Source organism: Stegostoma tigrinum, unplaced genomic scaffold (genome assembly GCF_030684315.1).
Source record: "Stegostoma tigrinum isolate sSteTig4 unplaced genomic scaffold, sSteTig4.hap1 scaffold_70, whole genome shotgun sequence".
In the NCBI taxonomy this organism is placed as follows: Eukaryota; Metazoa; Chordata; class Chondrichthyes; order Orectolobiformes; family Stegostomatidae; genus Stegostoma; species Stegostoma tigrinum.
This window is the reverse complement of record NW_026728643.1, coordinates 1,565,784-1,586,091: the sequence shown is the minus strand read 5'-3', so window position 1 is coordinate 1,586,091 and position 20,308 is coordinate 1,565,784.

Here is a 20,308-nt window from a genome sequence, read left to right as displayed (position 1 = left end):
ACAATTAGTGGCCAGCCAGCACAGCTCACATCCCACAAAAAAATTAAAAAACATCCCAATGCCTATCCACAATCCACAAGACTCAAGTCAGGCATGTAATGGAATTCATCCCAATAATCTGAAGGAGTGCAGCTCCAACAGTACTCTGCCAAGTTTGACAGAATCAACTATCAAGCAGCCCACTTGATTCATCCCGATCAGCAGTCATTCGGACCCGCCGTCTCCAAAACCCACCAGCAGGGGTGAGTACCATTACCCTCCTTAGACAGCACTTTCCACATACATTACCACTGATATCTGGACGGAAAAGGGAGACATTTTGTTAACAGTGATCATAATTCAGTGCAGTGCAATATAATTTATTGAAAAAAAAAAGAACAAAGACGGACAAAGAGCTCGATTTTTAACTTGAGTAAGTCCAATTTTACTGAGCCAAGATTTAGTAAATGTGAACTGGAAGCAGCAACAAGCAGATCAATCAGAAACAGCGCAGTGGCAGGTGTTCACGGAGGAGATTAACGCAGTTCCAAGAAAATACAATTCTCACAAAGTAAAAAGGGGCAAGCTCCTAAATCCAGAGCTCCCTCAAAGTCCAGGAGACTTGCAGACAGAAAAAGAAACATTATGTCAGAGAGTCGTAACTAAAACCTACAAAAAGCTGAGAGGAATGTGGAATATGGAGTGGTGCAATCCAATAAGAAATTAGAAAGCAAACAGCGTGTGTGAAATCATATTGGCAAGAAACATCAAGGTGACGCTTGACGTATTTTTTCAATATAGAGAATGAAAATAAAAGTAAAGATAAGAAAAAAAGACACGCAATGTGAACCATGTATAGATTGAAATGTAAAGAGGCCGCAACAACATGGGATATAATGACCAACCTGAGAGAATCATGTGAGAAATCGATCAGACTCTTTTCAATGTTGCAAGCAGATAAGGATTCAGGAACATGAAAGCTGGTCATTGACACACGGTCGTAAGAATGGCAAGATTTGGGAACTTTGGGCCACAAGATAAATCATGAGCTTAGTCAGAAAGGAAAATGAGGCATACATAAGATTTCAGAAACTGAAGTCAGACGGAGTGATCAAATATATAAAGAAAACAGGAGGACCTGGGGAGGGCCAAAGGGTCCATGAAATATCTTTGCTAGACCTAGAATAAAGGAAAATCCCAAGCCATTTTGCAGAATATGAAGGAATAAGAGAGGAACGAGGGAAAGGTTACTTCCACTCAAGGACAAAGAAGGGAATTTATGCATGGAGGTACATGAAGTGAGTGCAATCCTTGACGAATACTTGCAATGATATTGACAAAGAAGGGTATGGTGGATGGTCAGTCCAGAAATGGGGTATCTTGATATTCAACAGCATTTCAATATTTAACAAAAATGGTGGTACTGAATGTTCTAAAAAGCATTACAGTAGAAAAGACTCAGTACCTGATGGGATTAATCCCAGAATCTGAAGGAATATGTTGCTGGGGCCTTATACAAAATCTTTGTGTCCTCTTTAATAACAGGATAGGTACTAGAGTATTGGAGAAAAGTCAATGTTGTTCCTTGAAGGGCAATGAGGATAATCCAGGAAATTACTGACCTGTGAAATTTAGGTCAGGAGTTGGGAAATTATTGGAGAAGGTTCTTTGGGATAGAATTTATTTGTGTTTTTGGAAAAAAAAGTGATGTAGACTTATTAATGATAGGCAATGTGGCTGGGTGTGGGGTAAGTCATGTCTCACAGGCTTGATTGAACATTTTAATTAAGGGACGAAGATGACTTATGAGGCCATGAGGCTGGGTGGTGTCCATATGGATATTCACAAGACTTTTGATAAGGTTCCTCATCGCAGGCTAACACAGAACGTGAAGCCAAGTGGACCTGCGATGAGCTGTTAGGATGGACACAGAACTGACTTGGTCATATTATGCTGGAACAGTGGTTTTGTGACTGGAGGTCTGTGTGTTGTAGAGATTGGTGCTGGGATAGATATTCTTTGTAAAATATATAAATGATTTGGAGGAGATTGTAGAAAGCCTGATCAGTAATTTTCTGGATGGCTCAAAGATTGTGGTTGATGGATCATGGGAACAATTACCAAAGGATAAAGGAGGACAGAAATAGGCTGAAAACTTGGATGGTGAAAAGGCAGATGTGATTTCATCTGGACAAGTGCAAGATAATGGATCTTGGAAGACTGAATGCAGAAGAGAACGATGCAGGAAATGGAAGAAATCTTCATAACGTCAATAAGCAAAGCAATCCAAGTGTACAGGTCCATTGTTCCCCAAAGTGACAACACAACTGGATATTTCTGTCAAAAATGCATTTTATATGCATGAGTACATCAATCACAGCACCAAGTACAAAGAAAAGAGTCACGTTGCAGATGTATACAAATTTAGCTCAGACACATTTGCCAGCAGAAGGATGTACATGTGTTGGACAGGGTATCAAAATGGGTTACCAGGACACTGCTTGGCTTGAAGGGTATTAGCCATGAAGATGCCTTTGGATACAGTCACAGACATAAGAAGTGTTGTAGCAACTGGTGGAGGCCACACAGGTAACAACATTTCCAACGGCTGGTGTAGTGGTTCAAGGCAAATCAAAATTGACAATAAATGCTGGCTCAGACAGCAATGCCCACATCCCATGAATGAACGAATGAAAAAAAAAATCTACAAGCAGCACTGAGGTCACTCAGCAAGTCTCTTTCCACAGTACTTCACAAACCAGGAAGAACAGGAGCTACAGGTGTACGGGGTCACCAGTATTCCCAAGGACCCCTCCAAGCCACACTCCATCTTACCATTACTGTGCCTGTCCCTACACAGAAAGGACTGCGGTAGATCACAAAGGCACCTGAGCGATGGAAAGTAAATGATGGCCTAGCCAATGATGTCCTATTCCATAAATAATTTGTTAAATCATTTTAAAAATAGAGAAACTCTCAGATTGTTCATGTCGCTATTGCTTCCTCATACAAATCACCTTGCCATCTCGTTTTGTCATCACGTGAATGGAGGCATTACATTCGATACAATGTGTAGCTGGAGGAACACAGCAGGTCAGGCAGTATCAGAGGAGCAGGAAAGTTGATGTTTCGGGTTGAGACCCTTCCTTATCCTCTGACGCTGCCTGATCTGCTGTGTTCCTCCAACTCCACACTGTATTGACTCTGACTTCCAGCATATGCTGTTCTTGCTATCTCTAAATCCACAGAAACATCAAATTTTGTTCATCCACCAAATTCATTGATTCAGTTCGTGAGTTGTTGAGTGTCAAGCACAAATCCATTTATTACCAGTTTTCTGTCTGATAAAGAATTCACAAACCCAATTCACAAACCATGTCAGTGCATTCCCTCCAATCCCACATATGCCAATTTTGTTCATCCACCTCTTCAGTGGCAAGTAATTCAAAGATCTCTGAAAATTCAAAGGGACATTTCCTCTTCTTCTATCTATTCTACTTCTAGTCAGACACTTGAAAAATCCAACAGGGTTCATCCATCAAAATGTGCCTTTCATAACAACACGCTTGGCACGGATAGTGGATTGGCTGAAACAGAGAGTGGGTTAAAGGGGCCTTTTCAAGGATGGCAGTCAGTGATGAGTGGAGTTCTGCAGCAGTCAATGTTGGGACCGCAAGTGTACACGTACATATTAGCAGTCTGAACGATGAAAGTGATGGCATTGTTGCTAATTTTGTATCATCTGCGAGAAGAGGTGGAGAGACAGACAGTGCTGAGGAAAAGGGAAGGCTGTAGATGGAAAGGCTATGAGAATGAGAAACAAAGTGGCAGATGGAATACAACGTGGAAAGTTATGAGGTCATGAACATTGGTAGGAAGAATAGAGGTGCAGACTATTTTCTAAATGGCGAAAGATCTGAAATACAGGTGTCTTGGAATCCTGGTTCACTATACTGTACAAGTTCACGTGGAGGTTCAGTTTAAGTCAAAAAGGCACGGGAAATGTTAGCATTTATTTCAAGTGGGTAAATATACAAGAGCTGAAATGTACAGATGAGGCTCTAAAAAGCTCAGGACAGATAGTCTATGGAACACTGAGCAGTTTTGGGACCCAGACTCAAGCAAAGTTGTGCTTGTCTTGGAGGGAGTACAGAAACTGTTTACAAGAAAGGTGCTATGGATGAGGTGGTTGTCAAATGAGCAACAGTTAAGAGCTCTGGGTCTGTATTTGATGAGGTTTCAATGGAGGGGGCAGGACTTCATTCAAACGGACAGAATACAGAGGGGTAAGGAGAGAGTAGAAGTGGAGAAGATGTTTCAATTTGTAGGAGAGACTGGGGCAGAGCCTCCGTGTGAAGGCACAACCCTTTAGAACAGAGAGGTGGAGGAATTTCTTCAGCCAGATGGTGGTGAATCTGGGCATTGCTACAGAGGTCTGTGGAAGCGAAATCACTGAATTAATTGAAGAAAGAGATAGGTAGCTTCTTGATGAATAAGGGGATCAATGCAAGGGAACGGTGTTGAGATAGATGTTAGCCACATTCAAATGGCAGAGAAGACTGAATGGCCTGAATGGCCTTATTCCAAACTGAAAATTTACAATTCTTTGAACTATGCTTCACCCATTGATTTCCAAGTGTGCAGTTATCATTCCCAGCTTATCATTTATCACACATTCCAGCCCTTTCCTGATTGCTACTGTTACCTCTTGGTTTCAGATTGATTGCAACTTGGGATTCTTGTGCATAAAACTCAAATGGTTGTATGCATGTTCAGCAGGTTATAGAGAAGGTAAATGGAATGCTGGCATTTCAAATGGAATAGAGAATGAAAATAGGGAAGTTTTGCAACAACTCCAGAATGCAGTACTTGGCCCACACCGAGAATACTGTGAACAGGTGGGGAACCTATCGAGAGGGAACAAATATTATTGCCCTGTCGGCAGTCCAGAGAAGAATCAGAAGGTTGATCCTCTTTATGGAGATATTTTCATGAGAAGACATGGAAAAGATTGAACTTGAACTCATCAGAATTTAGAATAAAAGGTAAATCTATTAATACATTGAAGACTCTATAAGGTTTTTACAGGGTTAGTGCAAAGATGTTTGGTCCCCTTGTGTGAGAATCTAGAAATGGAGAGCATAAACATCACAGTGAAAGACTCACTCATTCAAGGGAGTGAGGAGGAAATTCTCCAATTGGAGGGTAGAGAAACTGTTATTTCCTCACTGGAGAGGGCTGTTGAAGCTGGATTAACTGCTGAGGGAATCAAGTTTTTATTCAGTGAGGGAATCAGTGTTATATTGAAAAGGCATGAAAGTAGTGATGAAGATTATCAGAGCAGCAACGATCATATTCAATGATGGAGCAGGCACAGCGGGCAAAATGGTTTTCTTCCCTGCAAACTCTCATCTCTTAATTATATCAAAGTGAAACTCAACGTTATCTGCTCACTTCACTTTGTACTATCTTCCATCTGCCTTTTTGCAAATGTGGAGAGACCTTCAGAGGAGGTTGCAGAGATAGACAGATTTTCACGGACTGCAGAATCTTACAGTATTAAGGACTGTTGCACTTTTGGTGGAGAATGTTATTGACAGAAAAGTTATTCAGTGATGGTGAGTGGTGTGCAGACAAGCACTCAAGAAAAATCGAGAATGTAGCACATTGAAGGAGAGTTGTGGCATTTGGATGATATTAAAGGCATAGGAGTGGGCAGTATGAGATGGAGAACATAGGAGAGAGAGGAAAGTAAATTACAGAGGCCTGCAGGAAGTACTGCGTACAGAGATGGCTTTAGGGCTTGGACGGAATCCAGAAAGGGAAGGATGCAGGGACAAGAGATAGGGAGAATACTCAAGGAAGGTTTGTTTACATATATGGGGAGTACTGTAGGCATAAGAGAAGCTTTCATAGAGGGGGTAGGTTGTGGAGGCTGGAGGACGTTACAGTGTTGGGGAGATCTGAGATACTGAAGGTAGTTAGTGTTAGGTGGGTCGGAGGTACAAGAAATGTGATGTAGATGTGCAGGGTCATCGGTCGTGAAAAAGAATTTACTGAGATAGGGAGGATTGTTGGCACTGGAAAATACACAGATAGGGGTGGTAGTTGAAGCTGCTGGCCTTGACTGAGGTAGGGAGGTTTGATGAGGCTGGATCAGTTCACAGACTCAGGGAGAATGGCAAGGACTGGAGGAGTCAGAGACACTCAGGGTTGTAGAGCTGAAAGTGTAAGTGAGGGCTGTGTAGGCAGGTTTGCAGCATTCCCATCAGTTACCCAGAGATGTGGACTGATGTTTCGGAGGTGGTTATGGAAATTCAGAGGGCTGCAGATGCTGGAAGATGTTACAAAGATACTAAGTTGTAGCACTTGAGGTGATTACACAGAAGTTTGCAGAGATAACAAGGAATGAAGTCTTTAAGGACTGCAGAATGTAACATATGAAGGCCAGGTTGTATGTACTAGAGAAGGTGAGAGCGAGGGGAGACGTTCAGCAGTTGGAGGGCTTCACAGGGAGGGTGTACTGCGGGGACTGGTGAACAGAGCAGCCTCACTGAATGGAATCATCTCAGAGCCCAGTGCACTAACCTGTGAGTCAGTCGGTGAGATACCATCGGATGGGTATTTGCACAGTTACAGGCTGTTCAGGAATACTGTCACCTAGCATTGGTCTTAATGTATACACTATTAAAATTCATGTGGTGGCTAACTTTACCAAGCAAAGCAACTCAGCACCCAGACACCATGGTTACACAATGCCATTAATGGACAGTTTGGAGAAAACAACAGGATCCACGAAAGTGTACTGCATGGGTCATGCTCAACACTTATGTTTTTGAGGTTGTTGACTTGCTCGCCGAGCTGGCTTGTTTATGTTCCTGAATGTCCGATGTAATGTTTGTGGCAATTGTATGGTATTTCGTAAACCACCTTTGTTCTGCATGTTGTGGAAATGGGGTCTTTCATCCTTGTAAGTGTTTGTCGTAGTTTGGCTGTGGGCTTGTCAGCCACCGCGATTCCTAGTGGTCTTAGGAGGCTTTCTGTCAGTTCTGATATGTAATACCATGCAACCACTGCCATAAAACATTGCATAAGCCGGACAGGAATGAAACTAGCCATCGGAATATATGAACATCAGCAAGCAGCAAAACAGCATGACCGACTCTTCTTAACATCTGTACATTCGGACAATCATGGCCATCAAGGTAACTGGGGCAATGTAAATTTAGTAGCCCTAGCCAAATATAGACATACACGTAAATTCCTAGAGGCATGGTTCTCCACCCATACCTCAACCAATAAACGTATCAAAACAAACATTTACAAACACATACAGATCAAAACCGGAAATGATACTACTCACCATAATGGAGATGGCAGTGTAAATTCCGAGCGGAGTTGAAGGACATCACTTCATCGGAGGCTCCACTGATAATATCAAATAGCATGGTCGTGAAACATCTGAAAAAAAAGCAATCTAGGTCAGCAAGCAAGTCAATAATCTTGTTCACAACGAAAGCTACAGATGTTTTCCAAAACTTTAAACTCACGTTTTCAATCTCTCCCATTAGAAACTAAATCGTGTAACTCACAAAACTCTACTTCAAAGTAACACAGAAAAAAAAAAGTCCAAATGAATGCTTTGATGAGGGGAGTTCTGGGCAGTCATGTAGATGTGGGTGTCACCAGATGCAGGGAGAGTGCTTTCTACCAGAGCAGTACCAGACGAGGGTCAGACACACAGACAGACTGGGAAAGTGGATTGACATCTGAGTTCACGTCACCCAGCCTCGCAATCTGAAGCTGTGTTCAGCCATTCTGGTAATGAGTTTCAACACCAGCTCAGCAAGATCCCACAATTGTGCATTTGCAGATACAAACCATTTTGCATTAGAATTTCATGATACAATCAGGAAAGCCCATTATACAAATAGTAACTTCCTTCTAGTTCCGCAACCCTTTCTACCTCTATACCATCCTACAGGTTCTGTACTTCCACCGATTTCTAACATCCTGCAGGATCCACATCTTTTCCCAAAATTTGCGCCATTCCCCCATGTCTGTAAGCCTTCCTCTGTCTGTAACCTGTCCAGGTTCTAAAAACCTGCATCTCTCTGAAATGTCCCCAGAATGGCACTGGAGGCAAGTGGAGGTTACTGAGATAGGAAGAGTTTTAAAGCACAGGAGAATTTTACATAAATATGGAGGGTTGCAATCTCAGGAAGGGGTTTCAGGGAGTTGGAAAACATGGGATTAAAAGGAGGTAACACAAATCAGAAGGGTTGTCAGGAGTGGAGGAGATTACACAGACAGCAATAGATGTCTGATTTGGATCGGACTGCCTAGATTGGGAGGGTTGTGGAAGGAGGGTAACTGGAAGGGTTTTCACAGATAGACAGGGAAATAGAACTACGAGGAGGTTACATAGAGATGAAGAGATATAGAGGCTGCAGGAGATCATGTGGGTAAGGAGGATGGCAGGGTTGGAGTAGTTTAAAGGAATAAGGATGTTTGTAGGATAGGGGTGTTTGACACAAAAGGGAACGTTTTATAGAAAGGTGCATCATACACAGATAAAGAGAGTTGCATAGAATAGAGGATCTAACACAGAAATGGGTGGTTGTCGCGACTGAAGAAATGTGCAGATGAAGTAAGGCTTAGCTTCTACAAGTTAGAAAGATGAGAGGCTGTAATCCAAAAGAGCTCAGAGGGAGCAACATCAAAAGGGGCTGGAGCCAGTTGTACAGATAAGGAACATTTTTCAAACTGGACGAGTTCCTGAGGCAGGGAGAGTAATAGCTGTAGGTGAAAGTTTACATTGACAGGGGTGGAAGTACTGTTTACAGAGAGGGGGAAATTTTAAGGTACAATAATAGGGAACACAGAGGGAGAGTTGCAGAGTTACACAAACAGTGTTTGAGATGATGGTTGACAAAGAATGGGAGGGCCGAAGGCATGGGAAGAGCGAAATGAAGCATTGTAATGGCTGGAAAAGTGTACAGATTGTAGGAAGATTTGTTGGGCCTGGTGAGGTTAAAAAGACAGTGGGCTGCAGAATCTTGGCGGGGGGGGGAGAGTGGTGAGATAGAGGTTGGAGGACTTTACAGCAATTGAGGTTTGTCGGGACTGGAGGAGTTTACAGGTGTGAGGAGGGCAAAAGAGTCTGGTGTAAATTGCAGAGACAGGGTAGGATGATGAACTACAGAGCATCATACAGACTGGGAGGTTTGTAAGAGCAGAAAAAGGTAACAAAACAGGGAAGTTGTCAATGTTTTAAGAGTTGTGATCATGTAGGATTAGTTCACAGAGACAGGGGTGGCTGTAGGGATTTGAGGAGCACACGAAGGTGAGGACAATAGAAAATATGATGTTACAGAAATAGGGAGGATTACAGTAGCTAACGGAAGTTGAAAGGATCCGGAAGGTTGTCGGGCTGCAGGAGGAAGCAGATTAGGGGGACTGTTGTACTGGAGGAGGTTTGAGAGATAGAGAGGATACTGCAGTCGGAGAAAGTTCCAGTGAAAGGATGCTTTGTAAGTTACACACACATGGAGGATAGGAGGGACCGGAGTTGGTTATGGAGACAGGCAGTGTTACATCGAAACCTAGCAAAGATGGGCAGGCGTAGGCTATTCAGCTCCATGGGCCTGTTCTGCTATTCAATAAGATCACGACTGATAATTTCGCTGTTTCCTGTTCTCACTTTCTCCCCATACGGAGAATGCCATGACTGGAGCAATTTACAATGATAGGGAGCATTCTAGTGACTGGGAGAAGTTAGAGATAAGGTGAGCTGTGGAGTCCTGTCGAGGTCAGAGAGACAGGGAGATTCATGCAGTGTGGAGAAGATTACGGGGATATGCATTGACAGTGAGGGGTTCAGGGCATGAGAAAAGTTACCAACTTAGGGAGGCTTCTCGTGAATGGAAGAGATTGCATAGATGGTAATGGCTCAAGGGGCTGGATTTTTTTCACAGATAAGGAGAGTCAATGGAACTGATGAACGTTACGAGGATCGGGAGGGTTTAAGGAGTGAAAGCGAATACACAGGCATGTAGGATTGCGTTGATAGGAGGAGCTACAGGGATAGGGCCATTTCTTAGTTTTCTGTCATGTTTATCTTCCCTGCATTTATTAGTCATTTGAGTATCTGGGTGATCTGTAGGGGTTTACATACATAGCAAAGGTTCTATCCCCTGGAGAAGGTTACACTGATACAGACAGCGTTGGGGATTGAAGAAACTGACAGAGGCAGTGAGTGTTCAACGGACTAAAGATGGTTACGAGCAGAGGAAGGATTAGAGTCTGGAGGGGATTGCAGACAAAGGGAGGGCTATAAAGTGGGCAAGAGGTTACTGAGATGGTCAACCTTGTAGGAATGGGGGGGCATTGGATTGTGACCAATTGACATTGTTGACATAGAGAGGATCTGTGGAGGTTACAGCCCAAGAGAGGTTTGTACATCAGTATGAGTTTACACAGATAGGAATGTTTCTCAGGGCTGGAGGAGGTAAGAGTGCTCTAATGAATGGAGGAGGTTACAGTCACAGGAGAATTTCAGTGGCAAGAAGAGGTGACAGTCATATGACCCTTTGTTTGGACAGGAGAAGGTTACATTGGCAAGTAGCACTTTGGAGACCAAGGTGCTTTACAGAGAGAGGGAGATGAGCAGGGACAGTTAAGGGTTAAGAGAGAAAGACAGTTGACAGGTTTAGAAGAAGATGCAATCATACAGAGCATTACAGAGTTCGGATGAGGTCAAGAGCTCACAAAAGTTATAGGAACAAGAGGAAGAGGATACAGATAAGTTGTGGTTTGGAATGGGATAAGGTTACATACATAGAATGCATTACCAAAACAAAAGAAGGTTCCAGGAATAGAAGTGCTCCGGGGGCTGCAGCCAATTCCAGAGATAGGGAGGGATTCACATGCTGCAGGTTACAGAGATTGGGATGGTTTTTGCAATTGGATGAAGTTAGTAATACAAAGGATTGTAGACACTGGATGAGGTAACAGAGTTTGCACGGTTCTTCGGACTGAAGGACGTTAGAGATACAGAGCGCTGCCGGGTCTGGAGTTGGATACAACAATCAAGAGGATTTCACAGGTACATGGATGGTTTTAGTGGCTTCAAGAGTTTAGAGTTAGGAAGGCTAATAATGACTGGAGGAGGGAGAATGAAGGAAAATTGCAGCAGCTGAATGAGGTTGCAGACATTTTGAAGAATGAAGTGGCTTCAGAACACAATACAAAAGGAGGGACTGGAGCAGTTTACACAGGCAGGAAGAATTATCGGACTGGAGAAGTTTATAGAAATAGGGAGCTCTGTAGGAATGTTTGATTGTCACAGATGTCACGTGGTGCTGCGTTATGGGAGGCAGGAGTGCTCTCGGGAATGGAGAAGGTGACAGTGATATCATGTGTTGCAAGGGCATGAGGATGATATACAGATGGGGAGATGAGTTGGGGCTGGAGGATACTCAAGAGACATGGTGGACTTTAAGTAGTGGAAAAGATGACAAATGTCAACATTACTGTTGTGACTTGAAGAGGAGGACAATACCAAGATTGGACATGTTATCAAGACTGGAGCAATTTGTAAAGGTGGGAAGTGTTGTCAGAATTGGCATCGATTTTGAATATTCTGAGGGATTTTAGAGGGGACTGGAGGTGACAAAAATACCAAATGTTCGAGGAGTGAGAAGGATTCAACGCATTGATGAAGATGAGTTGGAACAAAAGATCTGTAAACTTGCTGTATGACTGACTGTTGGAGAGGTAACATGGAACAGAAACATCCCAGGCTTCAATACCACCCTCTTGAGACAGGCCCACTTAACTCTGCTGCACTTATCCTCACTAAGACAGCACAGGCCTGGATTGATAACCATGGACTTCCTATGCAGTCCTCAGAAGGTTCAGTACAACAGAGCTGAAAGTAGGTGGTGAAGTTTTTGAGAACATTTGCAGCTCAGTTTGTGGATGATGTTTTAGACTTGCTCGCCGAGACAGTGTTTGATTGCAGATGTTTCGTCACCCTGCTAGGTAACATCATCATTGTACCTCCAGTGAAGTGTTGGTGCTCTGTTCCACTTGTTATTTATATGCCTCGGTTTGCTGGGGTGGTTGGCATCATTTCCGGTTTTGTTTTTCTGTGATTTGTGTATTGGGTCCAGATCAATGTATATGTTGATGGAGCTCCAGTTGGAATACCAGGCCTCCAGGAATTCTCTAGCATGTCTTTGTTTGCTTTGTACTGTTATTGTTATGGATGTTTTGCCCCAGTCAGATTTGTGTCCTTCTTTGCCACTTGATGTCAGTTTTCTTCCAGGTTGGCCAGTGTAATGTTTCTCACTGTCCTTGCATGATATTTTGTATTGGTTTTGGGTCTGGGATCCCATGCATTCGTAGATTGGTGTTGGTTTGTGGAATAGCCTGATACCTTGGGGTCTGAACAGTGTTGTGGTCACCTCTGATAGGTTTCTGATGGTGACTGGTGTGTCTGGCTGTATTGTGCCTTATTGTGGTGGTCCGTCCTGTGGGTAATAGCAGAGTGTGCTATTTGGGTCTCCATTCTCTTTAAAAACTCTGTATCAGTGCTCCCTGTCTGTTATGAGCAGTTCCAGGTTGCTGTAGTGTGTTGTGACTCGTTTGAATAATGTCCTGATGCACCTCCGTTTATGGATGTTGGCAGATATTTGCTGGTGTGATAAAGTATCTAGTCCTTATGTGTGGTGCACATTCTGTATACAATGGGCTGGAGTCCTCTGCTGCTCATAGGTTCCATCATAGCTGAGGAAGGGTTACGATCCTCTTCTTCTTCTATGAATTTTATTCTGGTGAGGATGCTTATCTGTCAGTGGGTTTCTTTCAGTCTTGTGCAAATGATAATCATGAAGGTGTCATCTACCATAGGGGATCCAGAGTTTGGGTTGGATAGTAGGGAGCGTTTTCCATTCTAATCTTTGCCTTACCACTTCTGCTGTCACTCCTGATATCGAGGATCCCATTGGTGTTTTGTTGATTTGTTTGAATATATGGATTGTGAGGCACACATTCAGCATTTTCAGAGTGCTGTCCTTGTTGATTCTGTTAGTGTGGAGCGTCTGCCATCCTGGTTCATCCAGGAGTGGGGCCATTGTCTCTTGGGCTCGGTCAGTGTTTCTGGATGTAAATAGTGCTGTTCTGCCAAAGGATATCATCATCTCGTCCTCTTCCATTATGGAGTCCTTGATAAAGTTGAGGAATTCTTGAGAAGAGTGGATTGGGTTGGTAGTGTGTCCATGAAGTATTTCAGTTTCAGTTATCATTCTTTGCCTAGGCTATATGTTGGTCTACCTGGTACTGGCTCGGTGAGCGAGTCTACAACATCAGCAGGGTGGGGACTGAGTCTGGGATCTTTCTGTACTGTGCACCCCCTTCAACACTGTAGCTATGTCATATCTCATGGGTCGATATTTTAAGCCTTCTGCTCTGCTCACTATGAGTATCTTACCTGACTGCAGGATCTAACGAACGCTCCACATCTCCCTGTCCGTTGTCTCTCAAGATGATCAATTGACTTCAATGTGGTGATTGATGAGACTGGATTTGGGAATTCTGCTCAGTCCGCAACTTTGAGGACCCGCCAAAGACAGAAACATAAACAGGCTGAGAAATTAGACCGACACCGTGAGGATTACAGAAGTGGAATGGGAAAGAGTACTGCAGAGATCTGGACAATCCCAGTCTCCATCCTTGGCCTCTGCTGCCACATCTCTGAGTGGAGGGAATTCTGTTGGTTCAGGGTCTCACAGTAGGTGCAAAAGCTGCACTCAAAGTCAGCAATTAGATCTCCACACTGACAGTTACTGCATGAAGAGATACTGGCTGATATAACCAGGAAGGTGTCAGGATCACCCAATGGTCAGGAAGAAGGAGTTTTGATTCATGGTGCACTGGTATCAGTACTCAGGGATACACGAGCTTCGAGTGGGACAGGCAATGGCCGTGTGTTCCTCTCACTAGACTATTAATCCATAAATTAATGACAATGTCTGAAATACCCATCTGACTCCCTAATATCCTTTGGGAAAGGACATGTGCATTGCTCAACTGGTCTGGCCGACATGGGACTTCAAACCCAGAGCAATATGCCTGACATCCAACTCCCTCTGAAGTGGCCCGGCAAGGCACTCAGTTCAAAGGCAGCTTGGGTGGTAAATAAATGCTGGCCGGCTTGAAACACCCACATCCCACGAGTGAATAAATAATCGCAGGAACCATGCTGGGACCAGTGTCAGTAAGTTTATGGACAGGGCTTTAAACTGTAAGATAGGGTGCAGAGAAAGGGTTCAGATAAAAGAAGCTTTCCATATCCAAACAGAAAAGGTGAAACATTGGAGCAGCATGGCGATGTGGCTGAAGACAAGCAGGAAGGGACAGGAAGGGACAGAGTTTCACGAAAACCGTAAATCTGCAAACAGGTGTGTGACGAGAAACTGTGGTAGTAAGTAAATTACAGTAATTTGTTTTGAAAGAACAAATACCTGCAATGAGATATATGGACTTGTACACAGAGATGTGAGATTTAGTCACCAGAGATACATAGTTGCAGGGGGAACACAAGGTGAAATTTAAATATTCAACAATATACAAACTTGCAGAAATTCAGGCAGAATGGGAAAGCAGGATGTGTAACTCTAACAGAAATGGATAACAAAGCAATGCAGAGAAAGCGTTTGGCCTCAAATTATGGAGTAGAATCAGCATTTTATTGCTCATCACTACATGAAATATAAATTCATTGGAATTTGGAACAAAAGGCACTGTGAAATTTTGGGAAACTTTAATCTTCATATAATCTGGGACCATCGCCCTGGCGATAGTGACATTCAAAGAGGAATTTGGACTGTGATTTTTTTCAGTGTTTCTTTGAATAACACATTGTGCAACTGGCTAGGGGCATAACTATCCCAGATCGACCATTGTGTAATGAAGCTGAAAAATGAATGAGTAATGTCACATGAAGAGATCATCTGGGAAATTGTGATAAAAGAATTCAAAGGAACTATGAAGTTTTAATGTGACCAGAGAAAATACAAACGACAATCAGAAACAGAAACAAGGCCAATTACAGGAGATTGAGAGGGGAACTGACCAAGGTAAACATGGTAAACAGGTTTAAATGTATGGCTGTGAATGAACAGTGGAAAACATTCACAAGGACATTCCATTGGAACAGACAAAACCTCAGCAAGAAATTCCCACTCTACGTCACTCAGGGAACCAAGTATCAGATTCAAAGACAACTAAAAAGAAAAAATATTCTGGTGAAGCAATGTGTTTCAGAAAACGACAACGGGCTATCAGTATATGGAAATAGGTGTTAAATGGACTGCAGATGGTCTCCTTGCAAGAGGAAACATTGTCGGGGCTCTATGAGATGACAGAAACAGGGAGAGTTGAAGGTGCTGGATTTGGTGAGAGCGTTAGAGAGTGGCAAGGGCTTCAATGATGTTACAAAGCCAGTACGAATTGCTGCAATGCTTGCAGGGGGTGGGGAGGGAAATATATCCTTTTATTTTTTCATTCGTGGAATGACGGTGTCACTGGAAGGACCAGCATTCAGTGCCTATTGACAATTGCATTGGCTAATTGCTAAGAGACAGTTTCGAGTCAGCCATTTTGTTGTGGGTCTGGAGTCACATGTCGGTCATTTGTGGTCAGATTTCCTTCCCTTAGGGACATTCGCGAAAGAGTTGGGATTTTGTTTTTAAACTGATGATGATCACCAATGGACACTTCATTACAGGTTATTTTTATTGAATTCTAATTCCACTATCTGCCACAGTGGGATTCAAAAGGAAAAAGAAAAGTGGATTGACAATCTCCTCAGTTCCGGGGAATGACTCGGAGCTGGCTGGCCATAGGCAGTGTACTGAGCAAGGGTAAATAAAGGGTGATTTGATGATAGGATACCGGCCTCTGCGCAGTTATCTCACATGTACACAGACTAAAGCAGTTTGCAACACAGACTGACCAATTGCAGGTCACAGGTTTGAAACAACTCCTCACACAGGGCTGAGCATATGTGGTTTGCACACACACAATAGTGAACAATCTCAGGCCACAAAATGTTTAAAAAAAACTCGTTCCACTCATGTTTTAAAATCTTTGGACACGAGGAGAACACAGATTGAAAACAATCACAACTGAACATGCAGAGGCCTGGCCACTCACAATGAAAACAAAACACAGTTCTATGTACATAACTGGCCATTCATCATTGACAGGACAAAATAAATGTTCCCAAACACAGAACTGATATTTTGCAATGAAAAGGAGTTTTAAAAACAAGAGCATCCCACGGAATACGTGCTGTCCGTCTTCAGTGCACAGGTCAGCATTGTCTTGGAATACTCTCCGCTTGCCTAGGTGAATGCAGCTCCAACAATATTCAATAAGCTTGATACCATCCAGCACAAAGCAGCCTCACGTTTGGAACGATATTAACTCACTTCACGTGTAACACACCGTGACAGCAGTGTCCACAATCTACAAGGATCATCATCAGCAGCATTTCACAAGATCACAAACAACCTGAAAAGGAAAACAGCAGCAGGCGTATGACAGCAGCAGCATTTCCAAGGTCCCTTCTAAGCCACGCTCCTTCCTAGCAGCCCTGTGGCTATGTTGCACCCAAAGAATTACAGTGGATCAAGCAAGGAAGCTCACAAATAAAAAAATACAGAAGTTACTGGAAAAGGTCAACATCTGTGAAGAGAAACCAAAGTTTACATTGCTCAGAACTACCACCACCTTCTCCAGCTATAAGAAATGGGAAGTAAGTGATGGCCACATCACATGCACGAACATGCGATGAAACTCAGAGACAATTCATGTCCCCTTCATCATCTTTGCATTCTCCATGCAACTCACAATCCTATCTATGTTTATGCCATCAACAAACATGGAAAAAAATTATTTGATCTGTGCATCTAACTGATCGATATATACTGTGAATAGCTGGATCCCAAACATGAATCCTTCGTCTAACTCACAAGGTACAGCCTGCAAACTGACAAATCAACAAATTTATAAGCACGCGCTTTACCATCTATTAAACAATTTTCAACACATGCCAGCACATCACCTCCAGGTCCTTGTGGTCCGAATTTGTTAATTTGTTTTAACAGTGGGAACCCTTTAATATGCATCTGAAAAGGCAAATAAAGTTTCCTCCTACCATCATTTTTTTGTGGATGGATATAATAATTTTAAGTTCGGATGTCATTATGGAAAATGACAATTTAGTATGGCAGTTAAATGTCTAAATTTGAGGAATGCAGCTTATTATTAGATTACCTCTACCACTAGGCATTATCACTTTCATTAGACAGGACCTGGCACATATAAACGGGGGGAGAAACGACTTGCCGTTGAGTCCATATTCGGAAAGTGGAACTGTTATAATGTGATACAATGAGAATGCATGATAAAATAACAGGTGTAGAGCAGAAAGAACACAGCAGGCCAGGCAGCATCACAGGAGCAGGAAAGCTGATGTTTCGGGTCTGGAACCTTCTCCAGAAAAGGGGGAGTGGAAGGGGATCCTGAAATAAATTGGGGGGAGGTGGTGGTGGTGGAAGGTGGCTAAAAAAGCAGATTAGTGGAGAGAAGATGGACAGGCCAAGGAGGCAGATCTGGAGCCAGTCAAGGTGAGTGTCGGCAGGGAGTTGGGATGGGGTCGGTCAGTTGAGGGAAGGTGGACAGGTCACAGATGCGTGGATGAGGCTGGTAGATAGGAAGTGGGAGTGGGGAGTGGTCAGTGAAGTTGGAGGAGCAGAAAGTTGGGAGAAAGGACAGAGACATCGAGGAAGAGGGAACGAGCCTCGCTGGTTTTGGGATGAGGTCAGAGGTGGGGAGATTTTGAAGCTTGCAAAATCCACACTGAGACCATTGGGCTGCGGGGTTCCCAAGCAAAATATGAGGTGCTGTTCCTGACGTCTTCAGGTGGCATTGTTGTGGCTCAGGTTGGCGAGGATCTCCAACGTGTTAAGGTTAATGAGGAAGAATTAATTGCTTTTCTGGCATACTGGTGGATAGATGACCAGCGCCCAATGAAATTTATCCCAGGCTACTAGAAGAGACAAGGGAGGAGATTGCGGAGGCCTGACAGATATATTTAATCGCTTAGTGGCCACAGGTGTAGTGCTGAATGACTGAAGGATAGTTAATGTGTTTCCTTTGTTCAAGACGGGGAGCAAAGATTGGCCAGGTAACTGCAGAAGAGATAGCCTGATATCGGTCGCAGCAAAATTATTGGAAGAAATTTTGAGGGAAAGGACAAATCAACACTTGCAAAGGAAGGAATCATTGGGCTAATCAGCAGAAGTTTTTTCAAGAGAGATCTTGTCTGATGAATTCAGTTGAGTTCTTTCAAATTATGTCTCAAAAATATTGATGAGGTCAGTGCAAATGTAATGGTTTGCATGAAAATTAGTGAAGCCTATGACAACGTTGCACATGGAAGGCTGGTTCAAAAGGTAAGAACCCATGAGATTGGGACAAGTCGGCAAAAATAGATCCGAAACTGGTGGAGAATTTCTTTTTTGTGATTGACAGCCTTTGACCATCAGCAGACCACAGGGATTGGTGCAAGGCCCAGTACTGTTTATTCTGTACATTAATGACTTGGTTGTGAAAGTAGATGGTATCATCAGTAGGTCTGTAGATGTCAAAAGTTGGACGCGCTGTCCATCGTGAGGTGGATGGTCTCAGACGACGGTCTGATATTGATTGGCTGATAAAGTGAGCAGCGCAATGGCAGATGGAACTTAGTTCTAATAAGTTTGAAGTAATACACTGTGGGAGTTATGCTAAGCGAAGGACATACATAATGAGCAGTAGGTACAGGCAGAGTATTGAGAAATAAAAGGACCTTAGTACACAAGTCCATAGATCCCTGAAGGTGTCAGCACAGAGAGACAGGGTGGTGAAGACACATGAACCGGGGCCACGTCCTCGCAAGATGAACTGTTAGAGGTACCCGAAAGGATTTATCCAGCCTAGCAGGGGTGTTGGACCCTAAACAGCAGAGTCTGGCAAAGAAGTTCAAGACAGCAATTTAAATAGACAAGGCAGGCAACTGCATGGAAGGAAATGAGGTAAAACTGATGAATTAAACTGTATTTATTTCCATTCAATGGGCTTGACAGGAAAGGCAAATAAACTCAGGGCATAGATGGGGACATGGGATTGGGAAAGCAAACGTATTACAGAAAAACTACACTGACGGGAAGAAAGGACAAGCAGCTCAACGTTCCAGGGTACAGACACTACAGGAAGGTTAGAAGGGGAGGCAAGGTAGGAGGGGAAAGAGGTATTTTTGAATTGGAGAAACATGACGGCAGTGTTTAGGGAGAATATTCCTGGGGTTTGCCCAGCAAAACTATTTAGTGGAACTGAGAAATAAGAGTAGGTGATCGCTTTGATATAATTAGACTACAGGCCCCCAACGGTCGGTGAGAAATTGAGGAGCAAATATGTTGAGAGATCTTAGATATTTATCAGAATAATAGGGGTGTAATTGTCAAGAATTATAATTTTCCGAACCGAGAATGATACTGTAAAGTGTTAAGAGCTTTCATGGGAATTTGTTAAGTGTGTTCAAAAAAAAAACTCCCTCAAACAATACGCAGATAGCCCAGCTGAAGAAGGGGCAAAACTTGACCTCCATGTGCGAAACAAGGTCGGGCAAGGGAATGATATGGTATTGGGGCAGCACTTTGGCAAAGTGACCACAATTTTATTAGTTTGAAAATAGCTATGGAAAAAGATTGGCCTGGCCCACAAAATAAAGCTATAAAGTGGGTCAAGAGCAATTATGATGGTATTTGACGGGAATTTTCAAAAGATGATTGGGGAGGCTCTTTACAGGTAAACGGGCATCTGGCAAGTTGGAAGCTTTCAAAAGCAGGAGGTCAGAACCAGCATATTCCTGTTAGTGTGATGGACGATGCTGACAGAAGGAGGAACCTCTGAATGACTCATGATATAGAGGCTCTGTTCAAGAAAAATGGGACACTGCTGGATCAAATGAATCCCTTGAGGAGTGTGGGAGTGTAGGAATAAAATTTATGAAGGAAATCTGGAGAGCAAAGATGGGGCATGAGATAACTTCGGCCAATAAGCTTAAGGAGAATCCAAAAGAGATTCAATAAGGATATTAAGGGCAAAAGAGCAACTGTGAAGAAAATAGGGATTCAGACAGATCGAAGAGGTCACCAAAATGGGCATCCACAGGAGATGAGTGAGACACCAAACAGTATTTCATATCAGTACTCAG